Here is a 24,893-nt window from a genome sequence, read left to right as displayed (position 1 = left end):
TATTCACTCAACTGTTTTGCCAACATTCCCTCTGTACATAAAAAAACAACTCTGAGTTGTGCTATCACTCTGGATTGAGTACTATTATTTGGGCTTTGTTGTTATTGAGTGTCTGTAATATGAAAAAGAAAGCAGACAAAAATAAATTTTAAAAAATTCTTATTGATTGAAGAAAAAAAAATCCTTTTCCAGTCCTATTATATGCCTAGAGCCAATATTATTAATCTCAATTTCACAACTCCTTTCATGTCTTTACCAGAGGTTTTCTGAACTTCTTGTCTATATTTTGAATATCTAAGTGAAAGGAAATATTTTCAGTCATAAGTCTGTTTGGCTATAAGAAGTGTATTTGAAAGACTTTGCCAAACTGAGTACATCAGGTTATTTCATTTAACAATTCCAGCTCTTTGTGGTGTTGTTTTTTGGTGTTTGTGTTGTGGAGACTTTTTTACATTTCAGATGAAAATATCTTAATGTAAATCAGTTATCTCACAATGGTTTTATTATGGAATGAAAGTTTGACATAACACAGAAATGCAGTTTTCTGTGGCATATTCTGCAGTATATGGATTGTGAAAGAGCTAGCCAAAGAGGTGGGTCCTTAAAAGTTCCTTATATTTCAACTCAATGAATTTGGACAAGCTCCTTTTTACCATAATGGGGCTTTACATGTGGAAGAGATCATGAGAAATTTGAACAAGATTTTATTCTTAGGTATATAAACTTGAACAAATTCTTGACAATGACAGGCCTATCAAAGGACTACAGCCTCCAGCTGGGCAGTATATCCCAGCCAGCCCCACAGAAGACTGATCCTTAGGCAGTCTCCTTGGACGCCAACACAAGCAATATTAGAGCCAGTGCTTCCCATGGTGCAGCCAGCCAAGCATCCAGATGCTGTTGCTAGAAAAATGTATATCATAACAGAGCACCTGGATTTTGCAGCTGTAATGTTCAATGTTTAAGTTGCAGTTAAACCCTCTTAATCATCTGAGAATAAGAAAGACAAAAGAAGTTCATTTGGAGCAGTAGCAGAAAGTAAATGTATGAATGTAAGTACCAAGCATATGCCTTGTGGCAAAACCTTTATACTGTGATCTTTCTGTCCTCATCCCCCATTTCTTTGCATATTCCATCCACCCAAGAATTACCTTCTCTTTTGTTACTGACAAGTCATACCTAATTGAGGGGAATTAGTTCCTTGGAGTACCTATCAACAGAATAGAAACCCCAAAGTACCCAGCTGTAGTGGGTCATTTTCCAGATGAGGACCGATTTCACAACAAGCAAAGAGTTCAATGCTGCAGGTTGAAAAGCACCATGTGTATGTGTGCCTACTGGAAAATTGAACTGAAATTCCTTAGTATAGCAATGTAACTTGTTAGAATTTCAACTCTGGGAAAGCATAGTTACAAGTATAATATTAAAAAAATATACTAGTCTTTTTAAGATCTTCTGCAATTGAACATTCTTTTTGTTTCTCCATAAAATGTTATACATTTCTTGCAAATGTAGCTTCTTATCATAAGGTTTCAGTGCAAAAGTTTTTTATGGGTTTAGATCTTAATAAAATAATTTTAAAATTGTCTTGTGAATCCAAGGGTGAAACTATTAGAAGATGCCATCTTTCCTCTCATCCTTCCAGTCCTGAAATATAAATATTGTGAAAGAAAAGAACAATTATATAATATGCCATAGAACTTTCTCAGCAACAGCTCCTAGAAAAATTACATCAGTGTAATGTGAGCTGGAAGATGGATTAGTGAATGTTCTCTGAATAATATCCTGTCACATTCTAACCTACATTTTCCCCTTATTTTCACAAAGTCACAGGATATTGAACAGATATTAGAGACAGAAGAATTTGTGGCGATGTGACTGGGAATACTGAAATACATTTTTACATTTGTAATCTGATGCAACTGAAATTTGTTCTTTGAAGATACCAGGCACATAGGAAGTGCCTGGATTTTCTGCCATATGCCGTAGGTGTATCAATTGGTTTATCCTGTTAAATCAAGACTCTTCAATGACACATGTATGTATTGTGCAATAAAATGGCATTCAGAAATATTAAAGTCTATTACTTGCTTAATAAAACTTAAAATATCCCTTTAAAATGATGGAAATTTTTGTCATCCCACTTCAGGATAAAAACTAAAAATACAAATTGTATGAGCAAAGGGATTCCCATGAAAATTTGGGTTTGGAATAGCATAAAGAGAAATTTTTGGCTTGTTTCCTGCCCAAAATTCCTGCCAATTTTAATGGTGGCAAGTGAAATTGCTGAAAGCCTCACTGGCGCAAAAAAAGTACTTCTGCTCCTTAATAGCTCACTACTTCTTTGTAATTAATTTTTACTTTTATGATCAAAAAATGGGAGCAAAAGGAGCCAATATTTGAAAATTGGAGGCAAACCCCATCAATTTTGTTAATATTTCCCACTGAAAAGTATTGCAACAGAAATTTTCCAAGCAGTTTTGGTTCTGGCATAATAAATATTGCTCAAACACTTCTGATTTTATATTAAATCAGTCAGCATAGTATACATCATGGCATCTAAATTGTACTCTTTCACATCTCAGACTTTGTTTTATATAAAAGATGAAGTAATACCATAAATAATACAGTGCCCAGTATACAAGGATTTCATGATTCTTGACAAATGTGATTAGACTGAGCTTCATAACTTGCTCTTTCCTAGACAAACATAATTTCCATTTTACACATGTGGAAAGAAATTCATGTGGGTTGTTCAACTCAGCAAGATCACACACAAATTCTGTAGAAGGTGATCCATTAACTTAAACTTTCCTCATCTTTGGTCTCCCGTATTATCGAGTACAAAGTTCTTCCTCTTTGTTTTGGCATGGCTTAGATTGTTTATAATAAACTTATAGGACAAGTAATATAAGGGTGCAACTGCGAGCAACATGACAGAGTCCCTATTGTCATCCCATAAAAGCTATATAATTTAATAAATTAATGTTATGAGGAACTGTCTCTTCTATGTAATTCGACAGCTATTTTTTATTAGGCTTGGGCACATTTATTCCTAATAAGTTGTTCTATATTATCTAATGCTCCTACTTAGACATTAATTATGTATGTCTATGTAGATTTTTGTTCCCAGTAATTTAGTATTTAAATATAATTTATCATCCTGGAAAACCGGTTGTTTGATACAGACACATGGATTTGACTGGAGAACCCTGGAAGCTGTGAATGCTGAAAACTAACATTGCCTCAGAATGTTTAATTTCTTTCAATTTAATTCTGATCACAAAATTCATCCATTTCTTGATTTAATTTATTTCATATTAGCTTAGTACACTGTAGAGCTCTGTTTCCAAGACAAAGCAAAATTAAAGTTACAAAACTGTTTGCAGATATTTTCTTAACTGCAAGAACAAGGAGACATAGCACTTCAGAAGAGCAGGCAGGGGTTAAGAATCTGAAAAGCCAATCAAGAAGCAGACAAAAAATATGGCTTTCAAGTGACTTCCTCCCTCTCGAGATAACTAGCCTTTTCATTGGCTCATATGGAAAACAAGCTGATAACGATTTCCAGCTACAAGCTGAGGGTTTTTGTTCCTTTTTGCCACTTTTTGCTCACACTGGCTAGTTAGTTATCGACAGCTTAGTGCTCTGGGATTACCATTGCAGAGATCCTCCAGACAGAAGAAGAGTTCAGCAGGAATCTACAAATGTGATAGAAAAACAACTTTTTTCTTTTTTTTCCTTTTTTTTCTTTTTTCTTTTTCTTTTCTTTTTTCTTTTTTTTTCCCAAAAGTGAAAAATATAAATTGTTTTGCTTTGAAGGTATTTCAGTAATGTTCTTCCAGAGCAACAGAGTAAGAAATACAAAGGAAAAAAAAATTGCAAAATTAGATCAGAGAAACTTCTTGTCTGGTTTCGTCACTGTGTGTACTGTGTGTTGGATTTGGGCGATATTGACAATTCTTTTTATTTTTTTTGCTTAGAGTTTTTACAACTCATACCAGACTATATGTATGATGCCTGAGGCAGGGAGTTTTTAGCTGCTGCAGTGATTCTACAAGTCATAGAACTATGTTCTGCACTCATATTTTTCAAAAATCCCTTACAATTGATAGTCTTCTTTCTCAAGATAGATATCTTTCATCTATGTTTTGTAGCATGAAGCAAAATTGGGTCCTGTATGCTGCTGAAAGCTCAGCAAGGATGCTTACCACTATGACTGATGTTGCTTACTTCACAAACTCAGTTGTTTAAACACAGTGGACCAACTGGATAGGGATTTTCCTTTGTAGCTGCATCATCAACCAACATTACAACTTTGTCATTGCAGTTTTTCACGCTCCTGGTTTAGAGCAAAGAACAACCTGTGTTTAAATATAAATTTTTAAACTCTCAGGAAGCCATACGATTATTAATCACCACAGCAGCTAGTATCTGTTCTGCTCCTACAAGCTTTGTAAATGCTACAGCAGAAATAGAGCACAGTTAAAGATGATGCTTTTGAAAATCCATTACTGAGAGCATTTAGGCACTCTTCTAGCAAGACACATTCACTAAATAAGCAGACTTACACCTGCCAAAGCTACATGATCTTCATGATCTTCATGTGTTACAAGCAAGGTAATTCATGCTTATTGCATATTACCATTGCTTATCCATTTTTCATCTACAATTTTTATATAGCCTATATCCAACTGGTTGGGTGAAAGCTGCTACTTTAATCAAGATTTAGGACAATCTTGTGACTGGACTGAAGGTTAACTGTGATATCCATCAGTAAATGATGGTTTCATGTGGGATCACTGCAAAGCTCAGAGTACTGGCTTGCTCTTCCAGGGATGGGGAAACCATACATTTATACCTAAATTTAGCCAGCACACTTGGAGCTTTGTCTTTCCTGTTAGGGTATGATGCCATAAGACTAAGTAGATAAATGGCAAAGATTCATCTCCTAATCAACTAAAACATCAAATGACTTTTGTTGTCAGGCCAAATTTAGGCTGTATACAAGGAAAATCAGAGAAAAAAGATATTAAATCCTCAATACCATATCATGTGGGACATCCCAGCTATTCAAGACTGAAAATTTAGTGGCATGCAATTAGGGGTATTCAAATGTTATGTTGTGCTGTGAACAATCCTGTGTGACTTTAGCTGGTAATTTCCCTCATGTCTCTCAATCAAATACTTATCTTAAAATATCAGTGTTATTTAGAAGTATCCTTATTGTATTAATTATGAGATAGAATTATACATAGATACTATATCCAGAATAGAATTGCAAAGCAGCCGTTCTACCCTAAGTATCTTTAGAAAGTTTTCAGTTGGTTAATAGAATGACATAAATGTAAAAAGCTTATAGTATTTGGTCTCAAAAATATATCAGTTAGGATAAGCAGTGAAAAAACAAATTGAAGGCAAGAAAAACTAGTGTTAAAATTAATAAGTTAAATGTAAAGTATATAAGCTTTAAGGATAATTTCTTTGTGTTGAAGGAATAATTTTCTGGAATATGGTTCCGACAGGATAAATAAGAGTAGTAATGATTGGTTTACTGATAGAGTTTGAACAGTTCAGATAAAGCACTATGTAGTATAAAGTCTGACATTGAGCCAGAAAAAACAGTGTAAAAAAAGCCATAATTGAAAGCTTATCTACTGATTTTTATTTTTTCGGCAAGGAATTTTTATACCAGAACATCTCAAAGAGTGAGGCAGGTATTACCATACCAAAATGACTGTAAAGTAGAAAATGTGGAGAAAGTGGTAGAAATTACAATACATATAGAAAGAGGATACATTTGTTTCTTTATGAAAATGTGAATGAAGCTAAATTTATGTATATTCATTTGTTATTCATGCTTTCCTTTTTATTTCCTTTCTCTCTTTCCTCCACCTTCATTATTCATCTATTTACATTAATGTGTTCCCCCAATTAAAGCTGCTAAAACTGCCACAGTATATAATTTGTGTGCTGCAAAGAGATTATAATTTTCAGCCTAAGAACTGATACTAAAAAGATTGTAAGTTAGAGAGGAAAATATGCACTAAAAATAGACTTCCTGGTAAAAACATAAGAATACCAATTTTATATGAAATTATGGTTATTATATGCCTCTGCATTTGATTGAACAATGATTGTTAGGGCACTGGTCTGATTGCAGTCATGTTGCCCTCAGCAGAATCACCCAGAACAAATAAGGTAGTTTTCTTTTTTCACCTAACAAGAGATCCAAATTTTATTTCAAATAAAACTCTTAATGCTTATCAAAAGATCTTTCTCTTGCAAGCTGTAGTATATGAAATTGATCCAGTCTGGAAATAAACTTCAAAGAAAACTGCACCTACATTTACTACGCAAAGGAATTAGTTCTTTGAAAAATATGATAGTCCCATAGGACTATCTTTATTCAAAGAGATTCTAGGCACAAAAATAATAATACTTCATTCCTTGAATTACCTATTTTATCTGAATTTTGCAAGGAGCTTTTGACATAGAAATTCTGAGAGAATAAAGAATCACCAAAAAAAATTATGTACTTTGTGTTACTAGTATTCCTCTTTATTATCAGATAAATATTTTTTATTCCAGATACTACAGTCAGAGTTTCAGAGTTTTCCCCAAGATTAACAGCACTTAGAAAAAAACCATCAGGTAGGAGCAAACAGAACTTCGTAATTCTTGAATGACATGGTACTATGCACATAATCCTGAGACTGACAAATAGACAAGAGTGATATGCCTCTCAGACATTTAGAATAAACCCCAGTTAGTGTAATGGAAGTGATGTAAAGTCATAGAACCACAAAAAGAAAGAACTAGAGGGGTCCCTGAAAAGTTAAGTGTTCAAAGGTGGGATTGGGAAGATCTAAACCATTCTTGACAGGGTTGACAAGCTTGTCCAGCTTGTTCTTTAAACTTCCAATGATTTAGACTCTAAATTTTGCTAGACAATATATTCTGGAGCTCTTCAGTCCTTTAATGACTTGTTATTATTATTATTATTATTATTATTGTTGTTGTTGATGCTATTGTTATTATTATTTTGTAATTCCAATCTGAAACTCCCTCAAACACACCTTGAATACATTGCATGTAATTTCTAACATTTGAATTGTCTTATTCCAAGGACTAGTATGAAGAATATCTGATAACCACTAATTTATTGCATGTGTTGTATGGTCTGGAACAGTCAACACATACGAAACTACTACAATAACAAGTCCTGGCTTTATTATCCTTCTCTTATGGAAGCACAATTCTTCCAGCCCAACGGCAGTTAATCCAGTGTTGTTGCATCAGGTTTCCCGACAAAAGAAAAGGAGGGCCTTTGTATATTTGAGAAAATCGGTTTGTTAGACCTAATATTCTCGAAGATTGTGGATCGTAATTTAAACTGCTTGAAATAGTCAACAGACAGAATGCTACAGCCTATACTATTGTTTTTGCTTGGCTTCAGGAAGAACCCTGATGTGGTCAAATAGGACTAACAGCACTGTCCCAGACTACTGACCTGTACCTTGACTGTACTCCAAGAATCACTTTGAAGTCAACCTTTGCTAAACAAGTATTTTCTAGAAATGCTCCAAGTTTGTACACCATAAGGACAGCTACAATTTGTCACTACCCAAAGCTTGGGCTATGCATTCTCTAACTTGCTATCTGTAGAAGATGAAGATGTTCAGTTTCTCAACTCTCCTCCATAGCTTGTACAGACAAAGTCTGAGACTCTAATAGACTAGCACAGTAAAGCTTCTGTGATATTTGGAAATGGAGGATGATGGGAATAGTCAATTGGTACAATAAATTTTGAGGGACAGAGTCTCCCAAAAACTGTCTCTCAAAATCTTTAGAAACAGCCACAGTATCTGTTATTTCCCTAAGGATATGACTTATGGGTCTGTCATGCAAATTTGCAGTTTATAATTAGAACTTATTTATCTCATTATAGAAGGAATTCAGATTTTTTTTGTACAAAGTGCATTTCCACCAGAAAACATTAATTTGTTCAAAATAATAATAAGCAAAAAGTAAGAAATCTTTACACTTTAATGAAATTTTTATTGTCTAAATATCCTAATAGCCAGAGATTTAGGAGACAGATTTATGACCACTCTTCACAATATAGGATTCTTCCTAGTTTAGAAAACTATGAGTTTACCACTTGACAATAGAAAATGTAACCTGCAATATGAGATGGTCAAGGCTCAAGTTCTAGGTTTAAATAAAGCATCTTCAGGTAAAGACTTTATTGCACAGGATTTCTTACAGGTTTTTTGAGTTGATTTCTGAAAGAAGCTGCCTTCTTTCCACATTGGAATTAAAGCACATGGTGAAAATATAGATCTTGCATGTGTTCCTTTGTAAAACCACTTATCACTTTTCAGTCAGTCATTTTCATTTAATTACTATGCTGTAACTTGAAAATCTACATAAATGCAAGTTGAAATGTTCTATTTGAAGGAAAGAAAGTACCAAGAGTGGAAAAGTTAATTCCTTTTTTGGTTGATTCTGTCTTCTTTGTAGGACCAAGCAGGGAAAATAAAGACTTGCTAAATGGTCCTCTACTTTATAACTACATTTTCTTTAGCCTACCTTTCTGGACAACTTCTACCTGTATTCCTTTTTTAAAAAAAAAAAAAGTATTATTTTTCTTTCTCTAAATGAGCTTTCCATAGGAATAGAAGACACTGTTTTGCTCCTCTTCACAAGGTGAACCAAACCCCCTATGTGCTCCGCTATCTTATGAAGGTAGAAGGAAGAAGATAAAGTCAGAGAAACCAAAATCTAATTGTGGCTGGTCTTTGTTTCTGACGAACATGAGAAATATTTAATGTAATGTGTAATGTATTGCTCATGAAATGTTAAGTAAAGTATAATTCACATCTTTCTTTGAGATAACCTGGAGATTCTAAGAGGACAGTTGCCTGCTGATTCCAAAAATTCTGAATAATGTTTTAAAGGTATATCAAGTGGAAAAGGATGAATGTTCACATCAGGGGTGAGTACATAAAAGATGTTTTTTTTCAATCTACTTCATGGGCTAAGCAATATGAAATAAAAGCTATTAATAGAACTTCAGGTTTTCAGAGCTTTCCCTGAATAAATCTCCAGCTAAAATGAAAACTACTCTCAGTAAGTACCTGCTGTGCAAGTAATGTTTAACAGGATTAAGGAATAGAGGTAGAAAAGTGTGTAGAAAGTACCTAATCACAGAAATCTGTGTTCCCATATTGTTCTTTCTTGTACTTTTCAAGCTTTTCAGAACAGAAATGAGAACAAAATATGAAAATGTCAGATGTTTTCTTTATAGATTCCTTACTTCAATGAAGCTTCTTTATACATTGTGTATAAAGAAACATTTCCCAGGAGGTGTCCAGGATCATTTGTACAAAACAAAATCTTTTTACAATATTGAAATATTTTTGGTGATTATGAAAATGAAATGAGTTCAGGAAAACACACATCCTGCACAATGTGCTTCAGGCCCACAAAAAGACTATTATTCAATTTTGCTGAAGATGTTCCCCACAAAGACACTTTTACAGAAGGCAGTCCCTTCTGGCAATTTGAAATCACTCTGTGAATAAGAGACCAATCTTCCCCTCACAGCTTGTGCTATTGTGCTATTACTGCTTTATTCCTTATCACAGAAAGCTCTTTTTCATCTCTTCTATGAGAAGATGGTAAGATATAGCAATGCTGACAAATATCTCCTTTTTTTGTGCAAATATGAGTTGCTAGGTTTAATAGTGACACAAATTAAACTTTTGAGTTGCCTCTTGGTATATTTACAAATATTATGTCACCCATATTTAGTAATCTGTGTTAATGTGTGAGATCCTCAAACCTGGTGCTATAACTACATTGCAAATTAACTCCAAATAATATTGCTTGGAAAAAAAAGTGTCTTTTCAAATACAGCTCAAACGTGGGATTTTTATTTCTTCATATCAACCATAAGCACACTTTGTAACTGATTCCTGAATCTACCTAGGGTTAACCTAAACACTAAAAGTAATTTTTCTTATCAATAAGTCAACTCTTATTAACTAAGAGTGGGTTCGCTTCAGGCCCCACGCAAATAAAATATAACTAATTGGATATCTGAGCAGAAATTAAAGTCATACAAAGGGCAATTTTCCAGCTCTTTTAATTTGATGTGACAGAAGTCCATGTACAGCATAGCAGCAGGGAATTGCAAGTAAAAACATGAGAACACAGAAATTATACCAATTTGAATATTTTATATGAGACAATTAGTCATGGAGAATTTTGAGATGAAAATGCCAATGGAAATCAATCAGTAAAATTATTTTTTTATTATTTTGTTGTTGTAATGTAGTTGCACACTGAGACAATTTATCATATAATGCTATTCACAGTATTGGTGAAGTTTGTTAAAGACTTTTAACAATATATATTCAAATTTTACTTTCTCCTAGAATATATACAGCTTTAAACTTGCAGCAGATTCCTCCTTTGCATCCATACCCTCTGAGAATTCTGACTTTACAATCATATACTTTAGTAAGTTAAAAAAGAGTAGGCACATTTTCATATCATAATATGTAATTATTAATGACATCACTACAGGGTGGTCAAGAGTTATAAAAAGAGATCGGAAATAGATGAATGAAATGTAAGTTGAATTGTCTGAAGGATGCACCTAAGAAAGACATCTTTATCTTGATAGTGTGAAATACTTTTGCAATAACTTTTGCCATCTCAGTCTGAGAGAAAACTACTATTGAGAAGATTCTTTCTGAACAAAATATGCAGGTTTCAGAGGAGCAAGCATTACAATTTGAATCACAGATTGTATTGATTGAACAAAGACTAGCTATTTTTGGTCATGCATGTAAAACGCAATCGTGAAAATATTTGATATAATTCAGGAGCAGAAATCTTCAAAATAGAAAGGAAAGACCTAAACAACCACTGGCAGTAATGGTATAAGAATACCTAAAGCAGAAATTGAAAAGTGATATAATGTTGTCTGAGAAAATTCTATTGATGAAGTTTTGCTACACATTTCCTTTACTTTTGCTGAGCCATTTTTTAGAAAGCATATACATAAAAAACAAACAAACAAAAAAACCCCACAAAACAACAAAAAAAAATCAACAAAACCCCAAAACCAAAAAACAGATTAGAATTTCCTCTTTGAAGTCCTTGAACACTTCTAGATTCTGCGGACAGGTAGCGATTTCAGGATATGCTCAGCTCCTGACATAATCCATTAAAAGTGTTAAATTATAGCATGCAGTAGAACACAGTCTAATGTCTTTGGAGTCATAAATAGGTTTACTACAGCAGGAGCCAAGGCAAGTACCTCTGGTGCTGGCACAATTGGCAGCAGAGTCTCTAGCGTGATGCACAGAGGGCATCTCCTGAACTGGGGACACCTCAGGAGGAGCCAAGGGAGCTGTTGGGGGCCACCAGTTCACATGAGAGAAGCAGATGAGACCCGGTTGGGGCCAGAAGCAGCAGCAGACAAGCCCCTCCCCCCCCCAAAAAAAAGGCCTTAGGGAGCACTAATGACCAGGAGCACCACTCACAGGGAGGGCAAACAGGGCATGGCATGGCAGTTTGCACAGCAGGGCAGAAGCTGAAGTCCAATGAGCAATGGTATTCACATGGCAGAAAGCCATGGCTCTTTGAGCTCTGCACCCACCACCATTGTCACAGCTGCCCAGACAGAGCTCCCGTGGGAACATGCTGCCACTTCAGAGCCAGCTGCAGGGTGTGCCTGACTGTCATGTCAGTACCTGCTGGCAGCAGAGAGCATAACCCTGGGGGTTGCGCCTATGTAAAGGAATTGCTCCACCTCAGGAGGAGGCGAGTAGGTTGAGGAGTTTTGGGGAGAGTGAGAGGCAGACCCTGTTCCCCGGTGCTACATATTAGGGCCAGTTCAGTTTAGTATCTATCAATGATCCTGATGAGGGAGTTGAGTCAGTTCACAGCTGACATCAAGTTGGGCAGGACTGTTGATCTGCTGAAGGATAAGGCGGCACTAGCAGGGGGATCTGGACAATGGGTCAAGGCTGGAACAATGGGCCAAGACCAACTGTATGAGGTTATGAATATGGTTTTGTATTAATACTGACTTTTGTTCTAGACCCTCACTACAAGACATTGAGGTGTTGAAGCATGTCCAGAGAAGGGCAATGAAGGTGGGAAAAGGTCTGGAGCACAAGTCCTATGAGGAGCAGCTGAGGGAGCTGGGGTTGTTCAGCCTGGAGAAAAGGACCCTGAAGGGAGACCTTATCACTCTTTACAACCACTTGAAAGGAGATTGTAGCCAGGTGGGGGTCAGTCTCTTCTCCTAAGTAACAAGTGAGAGAAGAGGAAACTGTCTCAAGTTGTGCCAGAGAAGATTTAGTTTGAATATTAGAAAAAAATTCTTCACCAAAAAGACGATCAAGTATTGGCTGTTTGTCAAGGCTTGTTCACTGCAGTAAGCAAAATTTATATATGCTTTGACTGTACCAAAGTCATTAGAGGTCTCTCAGAATTTGTAGACGTGTATATCTAATATCTACTATCTATCTACTCTAGGATTGTTTCTTGTTCCACCATTCTGTAGAAATCCAAATTCTTCAAAGAGAAAACAGTCCTCACACTTCTTCACACATCATGGAAAATACAGATTTCTCCTCTCAGCAATGCAGAGAGAAAAAATAATTTATAATAGTCAAATGGGAAAATGAGTATGGAAAGTTTACTTTAAAATATGTAATTATTAGAGATAAGGCACTTATTTTAATAACAGATTTAAATAGTGTAAAATTTTTCATGGTATAGAATGAAGAGTCTGAAATCTGAAGACTGATTGCTACAGATGATCCAGTAACACCAATACAAAACAGTTTGCAAGACAAAGGCCAGTAATTCTATTTTATGATGCTTTATTATTCAGTCATGGATCTTATTTTCAGCAAGGGTTTAGTTCTTACAATTATTTCCTGAAAATTTAAATAAACTTTGGGAGCATTGTTATTCAAACTGCAGTGTTGCAGCCAGTTTTTTACTATTACGAATGCTAAATGAGAAAAGCTAGATTAAGCCCTGCAGATACATTCTATAGTGTTCGTTGAACAGTTTAGATTTACTATATGAGTTAGCAATAGATACATCACAGTACACAGGGGACACTTTAAAGAATTGTTATTATTGCTGTTTATTAGTGTGGTTTTTCTGCAGTGTAATGTACTCCACAGTGGAGTAATTGCTTTCAATAAGAATCAACCCCTAGTGAAGGCATTTTATAGAAAAATATGTTGTCTAAAAGTAACAGGCAATGATACATTTTTCCCCTATGTTCACTTAGCTATTTTAGTTTTATCACATTTTCTCCTTTTTATGCTTGAAGAAATCTTTTGTATTAACTTTGCTACTTGAACAGGGAGGGCCAAGTCATAAACTCAGGTAAATTTATTACTTCTTTCACCATTACAGTTATCTGGCTTTTGTTATGGAGAACAGCAGATATACACAAATATCTTATTACCATACTTCCAAGAGGTGCAGGTACATAAAATGGAGCTCTTATCATACAATGAAGTAAATACGGTGCAATTTAAAAATCATTTGAGTCTTTCAGCAGGAAAAGCTGGTTTAAAATAGAGTGCTCCAACCACTGTGTAAATGGCTTACAGGGAGCTTAAACAAAACTAATTCCTCATAACTAATAGTATCCAGGGAAAAAGGATGACTTGCATCATAATCTGCTGATTTTATCTTCCCAACCCAAAATACCATGTACCAGCTGCATCAGTTGGAAACCAAGTGAAGGTTTGTCATCCACAGAAGTTCCTCTTTAACTGTTTTGTTAAGAGAACCTGAGTATGGTTAAGGCCTACAACTATTTATTGACTAACTTTGCAACATTACTTGAACAAAAATAAAAAGTTTGATGTCATAACATAAAATAAAATAAAGACATTTTTAACAATACAAAATTGCATTAAATAGTACTATCAACACTGTTGACAAAAATTATATTGTTATTTCCCAGAAAGATTATACTCCAAATTGTTTTGAATGGTGTTTAATATTATCCTAAAATGCCTACTATTATTATGATGCATATTACCTAATGGAACTTTACATGGTACTGCTTACATAATAGTCTTTTACCACTATAAATTCAGTACCTAAATTCCTTTCTATCTGTCAGAGGAAGTTTTCTACATAAAGACTCAGCAATCTATGGAAGAGTTTAAACTTTGATTTCTTAGCAGGCCACATATATTTGAAGACTTGGTATCTGGCAACTAGACTGTGAAATAATAAAACAAACAGTTTAAAAAACCCTAAAACTTTTATAATTATCTGCCTGTCTAGTGAAAAAAAAAAAAGAGAAAATGGCTTGTCAACACAATAATTATATGTGGTCACCTCAAGAATAATTGCTATAGAAGTTTGATACTGAAAATATGGAAACACCTTCAGAGACAAAAAAATTATATACCTAAATATAGAACATTAGACAATTTAATGGATCTTAGAATTCTAGCAACCATTTGATCTTACTGTCTGGTATATTTACTTATTATCTGTAAATATTTTATCCTGAAATGTAGGAGCTTTTATGTGTAGATATTCCTATTTTTATTTTCAAAACTGATAAGATCTGTATGTCTTTAAGGAAAATCAAATTGGTTCAATTTTAAAAGATAATAAATGTTAAATTATGGAAGAACAATCTGTCTCTTTGGCAGCAAACAAACCACAACAGCAGCAGAAAAATTAGAAGAAGGATTGACATAGAAAAGGCAGAGATCATGTCTGTTAGTAAGATTTTTCTCTTTTAATGAGTATTATTAAAACAGAAGACAATTGAAAAACTAAATAGAATTTTAAAATAACCAATTCCACTTTGGAAAGAAAATATAAAGACACTGAAAGAAAATAAAAATAAACAGATAGGAAAAGCTAGTTCAGCATCCTGTATCCCAGTTTCAGTATCCTCCATGTGCTCAGCTGTCTGGTAGCTCTTGAGAGAATAATAAGGCCAAAGCAAGAAAAGCTGAAAGTCAGAAAGTGAAGACTAAAAAAATAGATCCTACAAGTACTTCACTTACTAATACTTTCTATTAAAATGATTCTCAACAGCTTTAAAATGCATAAAGAGCAAGGAGAAAATGAAAACATTCTTTTTCAGATCATCAGTCATCTTAATATAACACAAAAATTTGCTGTGTGAAGGCAAACTTGCCTCTTCACATACTGAGGACACCTTTGGAAATTGTCTGGAAGAAACAGACACATTTCTTTTTATTTTTCCTTAACTGACAGCTACCTGAAGAGGGTGGTGCTCACCATCACATTTTTACAAACACACTAAGACTTCATCTACTAAAATATATGCTTTAGTAGATAATGAGTCTAACATACTATTTATGAAAATCCTCCCAATTTAAAAGTTTCAGTTGCTTAGGTTGCCTTAAAAAAATTAATTCAGCAAACCTAAATCCAACATATAATAATAAAACAATAGTTTAGGATGCATAAAAGAAAAAAATATAGTTAATGTGCTCTAAGATGGAACAGTCATAAACTTTTACTAGCAAATGTTGTGGTAGAATTTAAGTTTAAAGCTGAAACTATGAAGTGGATTCTTGCTTGCTTTTCCAGAGTTTTCGATAACCATTTTTAAATATTATTTTGTCCTGAAAGGTTTTATAAAATAATTTGAAACACTGTGACAACTACAGTGAAAAGTGTAAGCATCCATTAGATTGATTGATTCATTAAGTACTGTGGTTGAGATCATCAGTTTAGAAGCAGAACTATGAAGCAGCAAAACAGGCACTGTTTTCCTTTTTTTTTAATTATTTTTAGGTTCCCCAAATCTTTTCATTTTTCTCACCCAAGTAAAAGCTCTTGCAGTGAATAAGTTTAGGACTATTGTGTTACATCCACTAAATTAAAATACGTGTTTTTCAACACGTCTTTCAACTGTCTTAAAGACATCAGGAACTTTCTAGTTTTTTCTGTTTAGCTTAAGTAATTTCCCCAATTCATTTAAATCAAAGTCAAACTATATCAGTAGCAGTAAAAGTGTCCTCACCTATTTTTTAGGATTTAAATAGGCATAGAATTTTAATTCAGTTGCTCTCAACTAAAAATAAGAAGATAACTGTATTATAAAAAATCACTAACATCTGTTAATTTAGAAAAACAGTAGTACAGAATTATTTCATTTTACTATACATAGACTGAAAAATGGATACATCTGTTATGGAAAACATAGTGATTTTGAATGCTCAATAATCATAATGTGGAAATATTTGAATAAATCTTTACATTAGATATAATGAAAATCACTCTCATTTGTACATGACTAGAACAATGAAGACACCTCACAAGAAGGACCCTGACTGTCTCTAAACCCAGAAACTCAAATGATTAAGCAGAAATATTTCCCATAATGCTGCTGATAGCTATGACTGTTGTTTTATGACAAAATTAATACAACACCTTGCTCCAGTAGTGCACATCACCTGGTGCAAAATATTCTGCTTGGACAGTACCAGGGCATAAAGCAACACATCATAAATATCTAAATGTATTTCAGTTCCTCAGATTGAAACATTCTATAAAATTTTCATAGATAACATACAATCCAAATTATCAGATAAGTTCATGGTTTGAGCGTCTGCCAAAAGCAGATATGTTATATTATTCAGACACTCTTTGGATCTGAGGATAATTTAATGCCTACTTTACACTATTAACCACCTCATAATCTGCCATTGTCTTGCCTTTGCCATTTTTGAAAGCTTTCTTTACTTTGATTGCTTTTATCCACTAAAATTTTTAGCTTGGCTGCAAATGCTTCTGTCACTGTTATTTTCCTGTTATTCAAATCCTTCAGTTCCTCAGCTTCGCAGTGAGTGAACAAGGAAGGCATAGTGGATGAAATAACAAGTAGCTAAATAAATAATAAAGGAAATAAATTTAAATATAAAATACTGTCACATAGTAAAGTTATGTGTTGTACTGTGCAGTAGGAATATCTACATTGTGACTTACACTAACTAAAGCAGATAAAACACTAAATCTGTCCTTAGATTCTTAGACTAGAAGTAAATCTTTCTTTTGAGATGACTTGAGGCTAAGATCGATCACATCTTTCAACCACTTTTACCAAGTGATATATGAGGAAGGATTTTAGAAGATGTGCATAGTTAGGATTTACATAGAAAAGTTAGTTCAAAATAACTATCTATTTAGATTAAAATAGTATGAAGAAAGGATATAGAATAAGTGTACGAAAAAGAAAGTAGGAGTTAGTGCTTTGGTCAATTTCAGCAAAAATATGTTAACAGCTCTACAACTTTAATCCTGATTGATGGCTTGATCCGTAGCCCGCACTGACCCTCAGGAAATTGTCTTAGTCTTCTTTTGCAGTTGTAAGGAACAATGCTGGAACAGAATCCCAGTCTCAAAGGTATGATGATCCCTAGTGGGAGTTGTAGGATACCTTCTGTGGTTTCAGTTCTAAGACAATTGCCACTTTTTGCTGTTTCAGAGATTCACAGGCTGCTCCAAAAAAATCTCCAGATCATACTGTGTAAGAGCTACATTATATCAGCAGGTGCAATCAAAACACATTTAAACTGTAACAGCTTCATATCAGCTACATGGATGTGAAGTGACAATGAAGAAACTTCGATTTTTTTTTCTCAAGAAAGTGAATCATGTATGTGCAAGTAGAAACAGAGTAGTTCCCATATGATGAATTCCTTCCCAGAAGGAACTCAAGAGCAAGGATTTCCATGCCAAAATAAGAGGGCTAGGAGTAGACTAAGCAAGGGGAAGATGGAGATTATTTATTCTAGCAGTACTATGAATATGTGTAAATTATATGTAAAATGTGACTTTCGTCCCTCATGCTGGTGCTTAGATGCTGAAGGTATCTGCAGATAGTTTAAATTATATGGGTAGATTAACATCTGCTTCCAGATATTCCCAGAAGTACCTGTGTCTCTAGAGGGAGGAGTAGCTAATGCTTTATGCTTAAAGGAATTTGAGCTCCCATATACCAAAGATACTAAGTGAAAAACTTAAACAATGAAGAAAGTAGAATGGAAGCCTGTTAGTTTTAAAACAAGTTAAAATACAGAACAATGACTAAAAATATTAGACAATTTAAAAACTGCTGAAACAAACTTATTTTATTTCATTATTGTTTTATCTCAATTAAATGAAATATTCAATGAGTTAATTATATTATGATTGTATAAACAACCAATACTGTTTATCAAATTTTCATTACTTGAAAAGGAATATATCTTTGCAGAAATAAAAATACACAGAGGATGATTAGGTTTCATCTCTCCTAATGAAACATGATATGGGTCGAATTCTAGTCAAGTTTCCCGTGATAATGTAAAGAGAATTAGGCACTGGAAGTGCCTAAATGGTTGGCTCTCTAAGGGAATTTTCCTCTTCCAAACAGGCTATCAACACAGTAAGCTAAACCTGAATAACCAGCATCTAGAAAGACCAAGTAAAAATGTGTATCTCTTACTACAGAAGACTCAAGGAAGAAAAAGAAAGCATTTATATTAATGATATAGTGGAATAATGTAAATCAACACTACGCAAAGTTAAATTATCTTTTATAACTTTCTGAGATAGGCTGCCTACATTTAATCACATACAGGGCTTCTTAGAATATCTAATTCTTTCTGTAGTCCCAGTTAGCAAGTTTCCTCCTTCAGAAATAATGATTTCCAATATTGATTGGGAAAATAAATGTGTATCTCAAATATGATTTACCTGAAAGAATACCTTCTGCATCATATTTACAACCTTCATTACCTAATTTGTTTTTTACATGTTTGACATAAGAACACCAGATCATAACAAATTTTCTATGCTGGGGAGTAGAGAGAGCAGGCCAAAGAAGAAGAACATTTTTTTTTTTAAGAATGCAATTTGAAATCTAATTTATTTTTATTCAAATACTAAGATTGTACATTGAGATTACTATGTGATTTTATAGAAATAAGTTTATGAAAAATTTGAACCAAAAGATTTTGAGGTACACCAAAAAAAATGTCATTCTCTGGATCATGATCTTGTCTTAGAGTACATTGTCAGTATGGAATGAATGGCTGTACTTGAAACATTTGCTACTCTCAGTGTCATTCGTACATACAGCACCAATGTAGCACCCAGAAACATTCTGCAGGTTTGCAGCAATTCAAACCATGACGAGACCATTTTAATGATACAATTGTTGACAGGTAGTTCTCTATTCACTCCATCAGATTAATCATGGATTGACAGGGTCTGCTTTTCTCAAAGTATATGAGTAAAATGAGCTAATTAACTGAGACCCTACGTAATGCTGATCACATAAAAAAAAATAAAATACCACACTATTATGGCCCAAATATATGCTCAAAGACACTGTCAAGTTCTTATTTATTCTAAAGTGCTCCTTTTTACTATGCCTTCTTGTGTTGATTACTATAATTTTATTTGTCACCTCTTAACTCTCCTGTTTATTTTTACTCAATATATTTACCTGAGTGTATAAGCTAAAGTAAGTTAAATGAATACACAATTTATGAATTCTTTTGTCTTGGCTCTTGGATTTTTTTTTCCCCATTCTGAAGACACTTTCTTTATGCTTTACTGATTAATATTTATCCAAATCTCTTTTTAGAAATCTTTCTGAATGCTTAAAAAGTTCCAATTAGCGACAAATCTCTAAGCCTTCTCCAGTGTTTTGTTTTCTTTTACTTTTGGAAATATTTTCCTGCTAGTCAGCTTGAATCTCTTTTTTATTGAAACTTGTGGCTTTTTTTTCGAGCCATAACAGATTATTGTTTCTTATTGCAGCATCACTTACTGGAATTAATTCCTCCACTGATTTAAATCAAATCATTGATTGATGCAATTAACCAACGACCTCTGAACTATACATAGAGAATCAAACTGGGCATTCACAAAATGTTTGTAAACTCCCAAAAATTTCATCACCCTTCTGTAAGTAATCCCCAGAAGTGCTCACTCCCACCTGCCCTCCACCCCGAAATATGGTTGGCTACAAATACCTCACACATCTTCCAGGCATACGTTCCCTTACTTACCTACATATTTTGTTGGAGATGTAAGGGGGACTTCTAACTTTATGTGCAAGACATGCTCCCACAACCCACTAATCCATACATCAGTGAGGTCCTATACACAAACCTGACCTGTGAGTCCCTAGTTGTTGCACTCCTTAGCATCAAATGCCTGTTTAGACTTAAGCTACTCGTGGCATTCAAAGGGAAGGATTTTCAGACAGATAAATGAAAATGTTCACATGTAACCCAGCCTGATTATTGTGTTGTTGTGTGATGCTGAACCCCACTGTCACAAATTTCTGTGCTTCTTTTTTGTGTCTTTTTAAATGGAATCCTTTTCTCAAAGTCTCAACCTACAAAACCTACTGTCCTTTCATAGAAGAGAATGAAATTAGTTTGATTTGGATTGTTTTTTTTAAAAACACAACATGACTCTTCCTAATTTGGTTTTCCCATTTGATTGCAGATATTTATTTGTTATTGTGGAGTTTTGACCCCAAAAATCCAATTTCCAAGCTCCCCCCACAATTTGCCTCAACACAGAAGAGAAATTTTCAGACAGGCACAACTCAGCATGGGGGAATTATATAAAAATTTATTACTAACACAGTAAATACTATAGAAACTAAAAAGTAAATAAATACACAGTATTAATACAATGTCTACCACCCCTGGGTGTCCTCCCACATCAGTTCAGAAGAAAAAACCCTCTAGGACGATAGTTAAAGTCTCTCTCTCATTGGGGTATAAGGGAAGGGGTCTTTTGTACCCCCACCAGCTCCTCGGCTTCTGCTGAGGTCTCCTCCTGGACTACAAGGGAACACTTGTTTTACCAGGTCTTCATCACGATTACAGGGAGTCAGCTTTTGAGTTCTTTCTCCCTGGTTCATGAAGGTTCCTCCCAGAGAGTAAGATTTTCCATTCCTCCTCTCCAGGTTGCAGGGTTTCTGGGTTTAGCTCAGTCTTTATATTCCAAATAGTTTCCACCAAAAGTCCTTACCCAGAAAATCCTGCTTGATTTGGCTTCTCTCTGTTCCGGCTGCTGCATCAGCTCGGCTTCCATGTGTCATGGGAGGCATTCCTCCCCCGTATTCCTCCTTCAGTTTTCAGCTGCCCCCACCCAAACTTCACATAGGGCCTCCTCCGAGCCCCTCGGCTCATCTCTCATTGCTTCAGTCTCAGCTCAAGGTCGCTACTTGCCCCACCTGGTGGGGGGGAAAGGAGGAGCGAGGCTGCTTCGGTCTCTCTCCTCTGCCTGGAATTCTTCCAGTTCTGTATGATCGCGGCTGCTTCTCTGGCTCTGGACCACCCCTCGGTCTGTCTCTAGCTTGGCTCCAAATGCCATGCCTGCCGTGTATCAGCTGTGTATAGGAATCCTACATGCTCTATTACTTACTAATATTTAACCACCAAGACACCTGAAGGAATATTTACTTTTAGAAAACATATCTTAACTAATAACAAGGAAAATAATTAAGTTGAATGGGGGAACACATTTACAGACAGTGAGATTAACTCATGTGTAGACCCTTCTATTAATCCTGCAGTAACACCCATGTCTTTGGATACTTAAAACTGGAAAGGGCAAAGCATTGCAAATTGTGTCCAGGGAACAATTCTTTATTAGTAATAAGGTGAACTTGTGTAATAACTTGATAGAACCTTCTTGAATCTGTGATTCAAATTACTAAAATAATCTCTGCATGTATCAAGTAGATATAAAATATCACTAAGTCTTGAAGTGCATTTGTATATACCATGCAGAATCTTAGTTTCTCTTGGTTTGCATTTTATTCTGTCTTATATAAACAGACTTCTTATTTTACAGTCTATCTATGAAGTCAAAACTGCAGGGTTTTTTCCAAATTCAGTTCAATAAATTCTTCTTTCCTTGTCAGATCATTAATTTTTATTTCAAATTCTCTGTTAACTTTGTTCTTACTTAGAAAATAGAATCTAAGTTTATGAGTAAGATAAGTTTATAATTCAAGATAACAAGTCCCACTTTTCCAGTAGAGTATAGTATCAGTGTTTTTATCAGCTTTTCCATGTTTGGTAACAGACCAGGGAGCACTTCTATCTAAATGATTGTTTCTGGCATTCAGACAGTTTTTCTTATTATCTTTTGAGCAATGATTATAAGCAGAGTGCAAGATGAAAAGAAAGTCATTTAGCTGATAGAAATATCTACCACCTTACATTTGCAAATCAAGGATTATATTTTTTTGTTCTGAACCACAACAGTGAGCCAGAGCATAACAGTTTTAAAAGTCGATTTATTAATCTGAAATGTGGATTTAGTTGTCTCAATCTATCTGTAATGTGCTTTACAAAGGCTCTTTCACTCAAGAATCTCAAAGTAATATTATCAGTAGCAGAGACAGCAGCAACATACACATGAGGTTAACATAATAAACTAGGTTGACTTTATCGGAGGAAAGACATATTGCTTTAGCACCAGTCAGTGAAACACGCCCTCCTACACATTATGACGTAATTGCATTCATCCAGTTTGGATAGATTTTCTTATCGTTACCCCTTGTGTACAATTGTAATAAATTTTCCTTCTCTCAGCTAAATCTTGCAGCACATGGAAAGACTATAGGTATTGATTTCTTACAACCTGAGTGGAAAAAAAAATTACTGTAGAAAAAGAAAAATCTTATCAATTAATAAATTAATTTTAAAGGGGATATCTTTTTGACAACTTGATCTGATATTCTATGATTCAGAAGTAGCTTACTGCAGTAAATAAAATAAATTCTAACCTTTCTTAATGAAGGGGAATTTCTGAAATTCTGAAGACCACTTTCTCAACTAAAGGATTTTGAACCCACATACAACTCCTTCTAGATGAAAAAAAGAAAAAAATCATGCAAAAAACCAGGCCATAGTGCAGAGTGAAGTGAGAACCTTTTCAGCTGCTCTAACTCTTGTTTACTGTGTTGCATGGGATCTAAAGAGGGAGGAATGCTCACACAGATGAAAGACAGGAGAACAGAGTTCTACAGCTTGTGTATCACTAGGGTTACTTTCCTGCTAGAAGATCTACTGCTTATGTATGCCAGGAGCTGAAAGTGGCTTCTCCTCCTGTAGATCCATTCCTCTTACAGAGGTTGTTATTCTCCCAGATAATTGCTTATTTCATCTCTGCATTGTCTGCCCTTCTTTTCTACTTTGCAGCCTTGTATCTTTCCTGGCAAGAAACTCTCTGTGTCCACACTATCAGCATCTGTAACGGATGACAAGTTGTATTGAGCTGAACAGATGGTGCCAGAAAAAAGTCAGTCTCCTGATCAGCCTTAAGGCCAATTCAGCCTTATCAGTCCTAAGGCCAACTCAGCCTTCTCATCTCACTGTGGGCTGCCAGAGAGATTCCCAAACACCTTCCTAAACAATCTTGAATCTTTTCTGTTCAGCCTTTGTGGCAAACAAACATGTTTCCTAGAAACATCAGCTTAAAACATGCCCTTCTCAGTTAATTCTTCATAGCCTAGTTTTTCATGTATGGCCTTGTATGGCTTGCATGGCAAGGTTTTGGTAGTGGAGGGTCTACAGGGGGTCTGCAGGGGTGGCTTGTGTGAGAAGCTGCTGTAAACTTCGACCATGTCTGACAGAGCCAATGCTGTCCGGCTTCAAGATGGACCTGCTGCTGGCCAAGGCTAAGCCCATCAGTGACAGTGGTAGCACATCTGGGATAATGTATTTAAGAAGAGGAAAGATGTTATTGAAGCAATTGCAACCAGAGAAGAGAAGAGTAGGTAAGAGCAGCAGCCCAGCCGACATCAAGATTAGTGAAGAAGTAGAGGAAGGAGGTGCTCCAGGTGCCAGAACAGAGATTCCCCTGCAGCCTGTGGTACAGACCACGTGAACCAGGCTGTCCCCCTGCACCCCATGGAAGATCACAGGGAAGCAAATATCTACCTGTAGCCTGTGAAGGACTCCATGCCAGAGCCAGTGGAAGCCCGAAGGAGACTGTGACCCCATGGGAAGCCAGCACTGGAGCGGGTTTGCTGGCAGGACTTGTGAACCTGTGGGGGACCCACACTAGGTCACTGAAGATATTTTCAAGATTTGGTTTTACATCTCTTTATCCTACTCTGATTTGATTGCTAGTAAATTCAGTTAATTTCTCTACTTCGAATCTGTTTTGACCACGACAGTAATTGGTGGGTCAATGATGTCCTTATCTTGTCATAGGAGCCTTTTCTTACATTTTCCCTCCTCTGCCCAGCTGAGGAGGGGAGGGATAGAATGGCTTTGGTGGCCATTTGGATCCCAGCTGGGTTCAACCCACCACAGGCCTCTTGGTAGCCCCAGTTCCTTGAATTTATATACTCATCTACTCTGTCTGTGTAGCTTTTAGCATTAAATGTGAATTAGATTATACTTTTTCAGCACAGTATTTATATTCAATAAGGCTGCAGACTTTTTCCACAGCTAAACAGTATTCTTTTTTATCTCTTTCCAGAATATATTTCATGTTGGACATTCAGTCTGGGGCAATAGATTCCCCTGTTTGTTTTTATTTGCTCTGGCCTCTCCTCAGCTTTCAACGTTTTTAGTTTCTAAGTTTACGTATTAGTGACAAAACCAAGATGTCAAAAAAAACATTCAGTCTGGAATATGTACAACTTGAAACACTTCCATTGTTTTGTTACTTTTTTTTCAATGGAAGGAAGAAGTATTTTCAAGATGGTATTAAAAACCCCATCAACAAACCACTATTTGATATGAATTTCTACCTTTAGAGAATTTGCAATAAAATTGAAAGAATCATAGAATCACAGAATGGCT

The sequence above is a fragment of the Neopelma chrysocephalum genome, unplaced genomic scaffold, assembly GCF_003984885.1.
Source record: "Neopelma chrysocephalum unplaced genomic scaffold, ASM398488v2 Primary Assembly neopelma1_59, whole genome shotgun sequence".
Lineage (NCBI taxonomy): Eukaryota > Metazoa > Chordata > Aves > Passeriformes > Pipridae > Neopelma > Neopelma chrysocephalum.
Note: the sequence above shows the minus strand (reverse complement) of the source record.